The following is a 10,353-nucleotide window of genomic DNA, read 5'->3' as shown; positions in this document are numbered from 1 at the left end:
AAGAATAAGTGTGGGGAGATCTCTCAAAATCACCAAATGCAAACTCTTTCGTGATCTCTCCCCCAACATGTTGCACATCATCGGTAGGCCAATACGCTGAAGATCAGGACAGATGGAATCCAGAGAAGGATGGTGGAACCTCCGGTTCGACCAAATCACCTCTGATTTCCCTCTATTTCTTCTTCTTCCTCTTCAATCGATGGTTTGCACAGCTCTACCCTCAAACTCCCTAAGTTCTTGAGTTTAATGTATTTCTTTGTTGATCACTAAATTTAAACTCAATGAATCATGCCATTTCGCCATGTGCACTCCATGTGCTTCCATGAATAAACTTGCATACTATTTATTCCTCGCATTCTTTCTTGTTCTTGTGAACATATATCTTCAAAGGGACATCATGCTATCTAAGTAATTGACTAATGTGATTTGATTGGATGAACGGAACCATGCTCTTCCTTGCAAAGTACTTGGGATTTCTTTTCAAAAAAATTATCAATAGCTTGTCTTCTCAAATTAATGAAAATTCCTACCAATGCCAAAGTTAGATTTTCATGATAAAACCCTCGTATGCAGTTTGGCTTTGCTTTGAGTTTTGTCAAATTCTTTGACCCTTGTTAGAGACTTGTCATACTCTCATGATCAAGATCACGTACACGTCCACTCATATAGCAAACACTGTCATCCACCCACAAAATAAAACTCCATGACATACTATGACTCGTTCTCTCTATAGTGACTGTCAAAGATGTGGGCTATGAAAAAAAGAGAAGAAGAAGAAATAAAAGATGCATACCCAAGGAAGGCATGCCACATGCTCAAAAGGCATGTCAGAAAAAAGAAAAAAATAATAAAAATGCATACCCAAAGAAGGTATGTCACATGCCCACATGGCATGTCAAAAAAAGAGAAGAGAAAGATAGTCCACATCCAAGGAAAATAAAGAAGGGAGAAGGATCATGCAAAGGAGTTCATCCACCAAAAAAAATTCCCACACACTTGCACATCTTGATCAGATTGTATGACTCATTTTTGCTTAGCTCATGTTTTTGACTTAGCAACAGAAGCAAAGCACGCATGCCTCTCTACTCCTACCTTGAGCTCCACATAAGCCTAATTAGAAGATAGGAGAAAAGACGGCAATAACTTTGCCTTGGTGAGGATCTAAAACAAAATGAGTGATTCAAGAGAATAATTTGAGGAGCAAGACTATTCTTTTATTTCAAAATATAAAACCCAAGTCTCTAAGCAGGAAGAGCTAGGAACCTGAAGTCTGCATTGTTCCATTCTTCAATTACCCAAGAAAGCATGGTAGCCACTTCAAAGTTCACAGGACTAGAGGAAGCTTGGAATAACTTGTATGCAGGTTACATCCAAGGAGTGGCTTTCACCTTAGTCCTTCCTCCTTCACTCGAGGACGAGCAAAGGCTAAGTGTGGGGGTGTTGTTGACGGTCCTTAAGTGCTAAAATTGACCATCAACTCTTGCAAAGATCAGTGCCAAAATAAACACCAAACTAGATTTAGGACTTTGATACTAATAATTTCCACAAGTTTTGGTGAATCGCTGTTTACAGGAAGCTATGTCTGCATATGGGGGAAAACCATGTTAAAACAAAGGGAAAAGTATACATTAGAGAATACTATGCGAGCACGAGAATTAGAGGGCTTACATCCTGAAGCAAATTAGCCCAAGCCAAAGAGAAAAGGCATTTCCGACATACACAGTAGCGCGCACATGGATCCTAGGGCCCAAATGACATTCTAGACCAACATATCTTCAAGAGTGCACCTAGAAACCTACACAATGACCCCACAAGGAGTGCGTCGGCCGAAGATGGGCCCAAATGGCCTCAGCAAGGGTGTGGCCGAACCCTTGGATCGGCTGACCCCCTTCTGGGCCCAATCAGGCCCAATTTTCTCTGGGACACTCTCATTGCTCCCCTACGTCTATTCCAGATGTGCATAGTACCACCTCGCGAGTCTAACCGCGGATCCATCCTTGGAGAGGCTACATAAGGAGGAGAGCACCCAACACAACACACCACACAAGAGATGTAGAGCTCCATTGCAAAGACGAGGCATTGCCTAGGCTAGTGCTTAGAGTAGCAGGAGGGTGAGGAGTAGTTCGGAGGGGCGCCGGCCTGTCGGCGCTCTTCTCTAACTTGTACCTCTACGGATGCTGGCTTCCTCTACTATGAGTAAGTTAGTATTATGATTCTTGTATTGCATAGTAGTTTCGTATGGGTGAGATCAGTTCTCTTACTCACGGGTTTGTCGCTCCGTATTTATATGGTGTGCTGTAGTTTGCTACGGGATATCAGATGTAGTTAGACTGTAGTTGTAATCAGTAGCGCAGGCGTGGTGTCTAGGCTAAGGGTTACCTTCATTTGCCTTATATCCCATGGTCTGGGAGGTAGGCCGCAGGTGGTGACAGCCCTGTTGGTCCTTAGAAGTCCTCCATGTTCAGATATAGCGTAGAGCTGTTGGCCGAAGTCTCCTGACCATTTCTAGGGTAAGCCGGTGCCCGAAGCGAGTCTTAGCCGAGAGATCGACCTTTAACTCATCTTTAGTGCTACCGCAGGAATCATCTCCAACCTTGCCACTTAATCTAGGTGTGTCCTTGGACCGACTAAGTTAGGAGTTAGTGCACACACATTTCCTATGGATACGATACCCTTGAATACTCACGGGTGAAAGCTACGACAGTATCCGTGCGCCTGCGGATTAATTCGCATCGTTAAAATACCCAACAAGTACTTTTGTTATCAAGGGTGTATCGCAAGATGCAATCTGGCTCCATGTGTTTCTGTTCTCTCTCCTGGGAGAGTGAAGCAATGGTTTTATGCTAACAAGACTGTTGTGGACACCTGAGACAAATGTGCCAAGGCGTTCCTCGCGAAGTTCTTCCCGACGGGCAAAACCAATGCTCTGCATGGATGGATTTCGAACTTTCAGCAGGCATCAAATGAGTCAATTCCTGAATCTTCGGAGAGACTTCAGGAGAACATTCTAGCTTGTCCGCACCATGGAATGGACAATTGGCTCATTCTTCAGAACTTCTACAACGGGTTGACGCAGTCATCCCGTCATCATGTGGATGCCACTGCGGGTGGAGCTTTCTTCTCGCTAACCATTGAAAGAGCTACATCATTAATCGAGAAGATAGTGTCCAACCATGGTTGGAGCGATGATCGTCTCCAACCACGTCAGCGAGACATGCACTCCGTTAAGGAGGCTGACATGCTCGCTATGAAGATTGATCTCCTCCTCAAGAAGTTCGAGGATTATTCCCAAGATAAGGCTCAAATGCAAACACTTCAAGCCTTGGAAACTCGCATGATGTGTGAGATCTGCGGGAATGTTGGACATTCGGGCGACAACTGCCCAGAAACCCAAATGGGTTTCATCCACAAGGAGGTTAGGGGTGGAATCAACCACGCCCATATTATCAAGGAGTTAATGGCAATTCAAATTTTTTCAATCCTAACCAATCTACCTTGAGAGATCTTGTCTACGGACAAGCAAAGATCAATGTGTCCCGTCAGAAGAAGTTGGCCGCTAGAGACAAATCTATGGAGACCATTGTTGACGCTCACTAACGACCATTTCCAGGTGTCAACTTGATCGGAAAATCATGAGAGTTTGCATTTCTTACATGCATCTATATCCAATAAAGTCCCTAAACCACACTTCACCTTCTAGAAAATGCAAGTTGTGCTTTTGAGCTAATATGAAGGTTGCAAGCACACTTTGGCCCGACATAAAATCACAAAAATTATCAGAGCACCGATTCAGGCTCAATTGGACCAAGTGTAGCCCGAGAACCACACCAAATCCATTGAAGACTGGCCAAGACCAGCGTGGACCAAACAAGGCAGCCCAGAACAGCCCACTAGAGGAAGCTGGGGTGGTTGGTGCCACTGGCAGGCCAGCCGACCAGCCTGGTCGACCGACCGGCCCGTGGGCCCACCGCCTTAATCTAGACACGTGGCGACGTCTCATATGCTCCCAATGGCGGTTTGCTGAGGATTGGCAGCTTCTCACCCGTGACTCCCTGCTATAAATACAAGGGGGGTGGAGAATAGAAAACACACACACACACACACACACACACCTCACAACACTCACCTCTTGCATAGTCTTTAGGCTTAGTGGAGTTTAGGAGAAGTCTAGGAGTCTTCGAGTCGCCGGAGTTGCTCGAGAGTTCTGGTATGTGTTCATTTCTAGCTCTCACTTGCAATATTCGGTTGTTTGTACTAGAATTAGACTATGATTACCGATATCTGTTCGAAGTATGTTCTGAGTTATCGGATATATGCTTCTTGATCTGGTTGCGTTATTGTTCAGTGCTTGCATTGCATGATCGCCCTATGCTTGCGATGGCTAACATATCGTTCTTAGAACTCTATCAACTGCTCCGATATTCGTATGTTTGCTCTAGTGTGATGTCTGTCCATCCGGAGGGTGGGGGCTTCACGCGGGGCAGTAGAGTATCGATTACTAGTGTAGACATGGTGTCTAGATTAGCTAAGAGTTGCTGGATGTCAACTATACCCATAGTTTGTAGAGGTAGCCGGCAGGTGGTGACAGCCCTGTTCAAGCCCTAGTAATCCTCCACGTTCGGTATGGGGGCAGGAGGTGCATAAAGCCGCCGGGGTATACGGGCTCCTCCCGTTGCTTCGATAGCGGTCTCCCTGTTGTGTAGTTTAATCTCTGACGATCTAACCATAAGATGGCATAGATATAGCTAGCCTAGCATAGTTGACTCGAGCTCTAACTTTTGCCTTGCTCCCTGCCTAAAGTATCTTTTCTTTTCTTTTATTTATTTATCTAGAGGGTAGTTTGTGTGTGTGTCACACTATCTCCTACCATATTATATATCTTACCCCTGTTTATGTATGAGAGTATCCAATCTAGATAAAGTTCATCAACTAGTCTATATCTCTTCACTCACCACCTTCCCTATGGAAATATAAATGACATCTCGGTATACTTCAGGGTAAAATGCTACAGTGGTATTCCGTGCGCTTGTGGATTTATTCGTGGTTCATGAAATACTACCATCCTAAATTGGCGTCTGCGGGCATCATCGCTGCTTTCCCGGTGGTGACGCTAGTAGGCGCCAACAAGCATTTTTGGCGCCGTTGCCGAGGAAGGTACAGATTGAAGTACATAGATAAAATTATGAACAAAATCGAAATTGGTATTCGCATGCTAAACAGGCTAACTTGGCTTTATTTTCTTGTCTTTGTTGATATGAAAATGGGGTAGTGTATGACTAGTTTCGACTTGCCACAAAACTTTCATTCCGATCCAGAGTCACTTTTGAGGAGGACGCGAGCTCATCTCGTATCACCTCGGAGACCACTCTCGGCAGCCGAACCAGTCATTGCATCATCGTCAGCTTCTCAAGCTATGGCCCAGAAGACACTCCGTGATTACTCTGCTCCGTCTGCTAACCATGTCCCCACCGGGCCCGAGGTTAACACCGGAGGAGAAAATTTCGAGATCAAGACGGGTCTCATTACGATGGTGCAGGCCAGCCCTTTCTGTAGCAAGGCCGATGAGGATGCCAGCGCTCATCTCCAGCAGTTCCTGGAGCTCTGCAGTACTTTTGTTATCAAGGGTGTATCGCAAGATGCAATCCAACTCTGTCTGTTTTTGTTCTCTCCTGGGAGAGAGAAGCAATGATTTTATGCTAACAAGGGTGCTGTGGACACTTAGGACAAATGTGCCAAGGCGTTCCTTGCGAAGTTCTTCCCAACGGGCAAATCCAATGCTCTGCGTAGACGGATTTCGAACTTTCAGCAGGCATCAAATGAGTCAATTCCTGAAGCTTGGGAGAGACTTCAGGAGTACATTCTAGCATGTCCGCACCATGGAATGGACAATTGGCTCATTCTTCAGAACTTCTACAACGGGTTGACGCAGTCATCCCATGATCATGTGGATGCCGCTGCGGGTGGAGCTTTCTTCTTGCTGACCATTGAAAGAGCTACATCATTAATCGAGAAGATGGTATCCAACCAAGGTTGGAGCGATGATCGTCTCCAACCACACCAGCGAGGCATGCACTCCGTCAAGGAGGCTGACATGCTCACTATGAAGATTGATCTCCTCCTCAAGAGGTTCGAGCATTATTCCCAAGATAAGGCTCAAATGCAAACACTTCAACCCTTGAAAACTCGCATGACGTGCGAGGTCTGCGGGAATGTTGGATATTCGGGCGACAACTGCCCAGAAACCCAAGAAGAAGCATTATATCTCAATGACAATAATAATGGGTTTCGTCCACAAGGAGGTTAGGGGTGGAATCAACCACGCCCGTATTATCAAGGAGGTAATGGCAATTCAAATTCTTTTAATCCTAACCAACCTACCTTGAGAGATCTTGTCTACGGCCAATCGAAGATCAATGAGTCCCGTTAGAAGAAGTTGGCCACTACAGACAAATCTATGGAGACCATTGTTGACGCTCACTAACGACCATTTAAAGACGTCAACTTGATCAAAAAATCATGAGAGTTTGCATTTCTTACACGCACCTTTATCCAATAAAATCCCTAAACCACACTTCACCTTCTAGAAAATGCAAGTTGTGTTTTTGAGATAATATGCAGGTTGCAAGCACACTTTGGCCCGACATAAAATCACAGAAATTATCAGAGCACCGATTCAGGCTCAATTGGGCCAAGTGTAGCCCAAGAACCACACCAAATCCACTAAAGACTGACCAGGACCAGCGTGGACCAAACAAGGCAGCCCAGGACAGCCCACCAGAGGAAGCTGGGGGCGGTTGGCGCCACTGGCAGGCCGACTGACCAGCCTGGTCAGCCGACCGGCCCGTGGGCCCCACCACCATAATCTAGACACGTGGCGACATCTCATAGGCTCCCAATGGCGGTTTGCTCAGGATTGGCAGCTTCTCACCTGTGGCTCCCTACAATAAATATTACGGGGGAGGTGGAGAATAGAACACAAACACACACACCCCTCACAACACTCACCTCTTGCATAGTCTTTAGACTTAGTGGAGTTTAGAAGAAGTCTAGGAGTCTTCGAGTCGCCGGAGTTGCTCGAGAGTTATGGTATGGGTTCATCTCTAGCTCTCTCTTGTAATATTTGGTTGTTTGTAATAGAATTAGACTATGGCTACCGATATCTGCTCGACGTATGTTCTGAGTTATCAGATATATGCTTCTTGATCTGGTTGCGTTATTGTTCAATGCTTGCATTGCATGATCGCCTTGTGCTTGCGATGGCTAACATATTGTTCTTAGAACTCTATCAACTGCTTCAGTATTCGTATGTTTGCTCTAGTGTGATGTCTGTCCATCCGGAGGGTGGGGGCTCCGCGCGGGACACTAGAGTATCACTTACTAGTGTAGACATGGTGTCTAGATTAGCTAAGAGTTGCTGGATGTCAACTATACCCACGATTTGTAGAGGTAGCCGACAGGTGGTGACAGCCCTGTTTGAGCCCTCGTAATCCTCCACGTTCGATATGGGTGGTAGGAGGTGCATAAAGCCGCCGGGGTATACAGGCTCCTCTCGTTGCTTCGATAGCGGTCTCCCTGTTGTGTAGTTTAACCTCTGACGATCTAACCATAAGATGGCATAGATATAGCTAGCCTAGCATAGTTGACTCGAGCTCTAACTTCTGCCTTGCTCCCGGCCTAAAGAATCTTTTCTTTTCTTTTATTTATTTATCCAGAGGAGTAGTTTGTGTGTGTGTCACACTACCTCCTATCATGTTATCTATCTTACCCCTGTTTATGCATGAGAATATCCAATCTAGATAAAGTTCATCAACTAGTCTATATTTTTTCATTCACCGCCTTCCCTGCGGAAATATAAATGACACCCTAGTATACTCCTGGGTAAAATGCTACAGTGGTATTCCTTGCGTTTGCGGATTTATTCGTGGTTCATGAAATACATGCCACCCCAATTGGCATCTGCGGGCGTCATCGCTGCTTTCCCAGTGGTGACGCTGGTAGGCGCCAACAATGATTTGTTTTTTCTCTCTGGATCCGGTTTTTGACTTTGCAATATATGTGATACAAGTATGAAGACAAGGCAAGTCAAATGCCTTGGTAAGGACATATACACATTGAGCGATCTGAGAAAATCAAATGATGAGCTAAGCAAGGTTTATTTTGCAAACTTATTGAAAAAATCCCAAGCTACTTGACATGAGGAGGAGAAGTGATTTGATTCAAGATCATTCCATGCCTCAACTACCCAAGATGGCATGATAGACACTTCAAAGTTCACAAGTGCAAGGTATGGTTTGGAATAGCTCTTATGCCCGATTTCATACCATTGGAAGTCATGTTCCACCTTAGTCATTTCTACTTTACTCGAGGACGAGCAAAGGCTAAGTGTGGGGGTGTTGTTGACGGCTGCTAAGTACCAAATTTAGGCCGTCAACTCCTGCATAAATACATAAAATATAAATATCAACATAGTGGCAGGGGTTTATTACTGACCATTTTCACGAGTGTTGCTAAATATTTGTATACAGGTGAATTAAGGGAGAAAACACACTTCATGAGTAGGAATACACACTCCATAGATCAAGGCAAAATGCGCAATCAACCAGAGCATGAGAATCGGGCTTAAACAGATCAAAAGAGGCCCAAGTACCAAAGCAAACTAGCTTAGGACAGGCCATGACCCATGGGATTAGAACAAGGGACACCAGGACAGCCTAAATACCAAAGGCGGGCCAATTTAGGGCCGGCCGACGGTCGGCCGACAACCATGGTCGGCCGACCAAGCCCATGGGCCCCACCGCCTCATCTTTTACGTGTGGCGGCTCCTCACTGGCTCCCAAGGTCGGTTCCGAGGGGCATAGCTACATTCTCTGGCCGAAAGCACCATATACCCCCTCTATAAAAATGAGGGGAGGGGTTCCATTTGAGGACATCCACCAAGTGCTCACTTCAAGCCTTCTCTTGGTTTAGAGTTGTCTTAGAGTAGGGAGAGCGTAGAGGTACTTAGGAGGGGCACCGATATCCGATGCTCTTCTTCATTTTGTGCCTCTATGAGAGTGAGAGAGTAATTCGAGAGAAGTGCCGGGGTGTCGGCACTCTGCCCCAGCTTGTACCTCTACGGATGCTGCTACATTCTTGGGGCTTAGTAAGTATTCGTGGTTCCTAGCTCTAGTTTTATACTTGGTATAGTATATGCTAGTAGTGATTGTAGTTGAGTGAGATCAGTTCTCTTACTCGCTCTGTATTCATAAAGAGTGTTGTAGTTTGCTACATGACGTCATACATAGTTAGACTACAGTAGTAATCAGTAGCGTAGGCGTGGTGTCTAGGATAAGGGTTATCCTTCATTTGCTTATATCCCATGGTTTAGTAGAGGTAGGCCGTAGGTGGTGACAGCCCTATTGGTCCTTCGTAATCCTCCACATTCGGATATAGCGTAGAGCTGTTGGCTGGAGTCGACTAGCAGACCAGTTGTAAGCCGATGCCCGAAGCGAGTATTGTGCCCGAGAGATCGACCTTTAACCCACCTATAGCGCTATCTGAGGAATCCTCTCTTCCCTTCAACCTATCTTGGTGTGTCTTTGGACCGACTAGAATAGAAGAGAGTCCACACATGTTTCCTGTGGATTCAATGTGTAGACGCAAAAATTAACACATTGGAATCCGAGGGCAAGTGTTCACCAAGCTCCGGAAAGTCCACCAAGCGTGCCAGTCAATTTGACCTGTAATTGACAAGGGATAAAACAATGTTAAATTTGGGAGCGTATCGGCTGGGATTCCGAATATCTCTCACACAGGCGTATCGGCAGGCTCTGCAGATGGGGAAAACGACAAAACGATATTAAATGCGGATGCGTAGTAAATGAGCGCGTCGGCAGATTCAGCCAATGCGGGAAACGACAAAATTAGCTTAAAACAGCCGATTGCATGTGTGTAACAAGATCTAAGCTGCGAATGTGCAACTCAGATGATGTAGCCCAAAACAGATCTAAACCGGCCATTATGATAACAAGATATTATCGCAATTTCTACAGCCGATCTAATATGTTTCTAAGCGGATAGATATGATAATGGCCAAAAACATAAGAAAAACCTACGAATCTAGCCGATATCGATAAATTGTGAATAAATCTAGACAAGAAAATAGGGATGCACCCGAGATCAATGCCTAGATAAACTCAATAAAATTTGAATAGATTTGAGCGAAGCCACAGTGATACGCCCGGTTGCTAAAGCTCAAATATACTCGGTAAAACGAAAACTCACCAGCAAATCAAGTCGCTCGAATGTGAGGCGTCCTTGATCAACTTGAAAGAAATCACCGAAAAGAAAATAGCGAAGTCACTAAAAAAAGAA

The 10,353-nt window shown here is 45.3% G+C and overlaps 1 non-coding gene across 1 annotated transcript; it reads right to left on the bottom strand.

The window, feature by feature from the left end:
* Positions 1 to 5,776: 5,776 nt before the first annotated feature.
* LOC120653138 lies at positions 5,777 to 5,883 on the bottom strand. Its single transcript, XR_005666819.1, has one exon. It is a non-coding gene; the product is annotated as a small nucleolar RNA R71 (small nucleolar RNA).
* Between the last annotated feature and the right edge of the window lie 4,470 nt (positions 5,884 to 10,353).

This window comes from Panicum virgatum, chromosome 9K, assembly GCF_016808335.1.
Source record: "Panicum virgatum strain AP13 chromosome 9K, P.virgatum_v5, whole genome shotgun sequence".
NCBI classification, from domain to species: domain Eukaryota; kingdom Viridiplantae; phylum Streptophyta; class Magnoliopsida; order Poales; family Poaceae; genus Panicum; species Panicum virgatum.
Note: the sequence above shows the minus strand (reverse complement) of the source record. Positions and strands in the feature narration are given on the sequence as shown.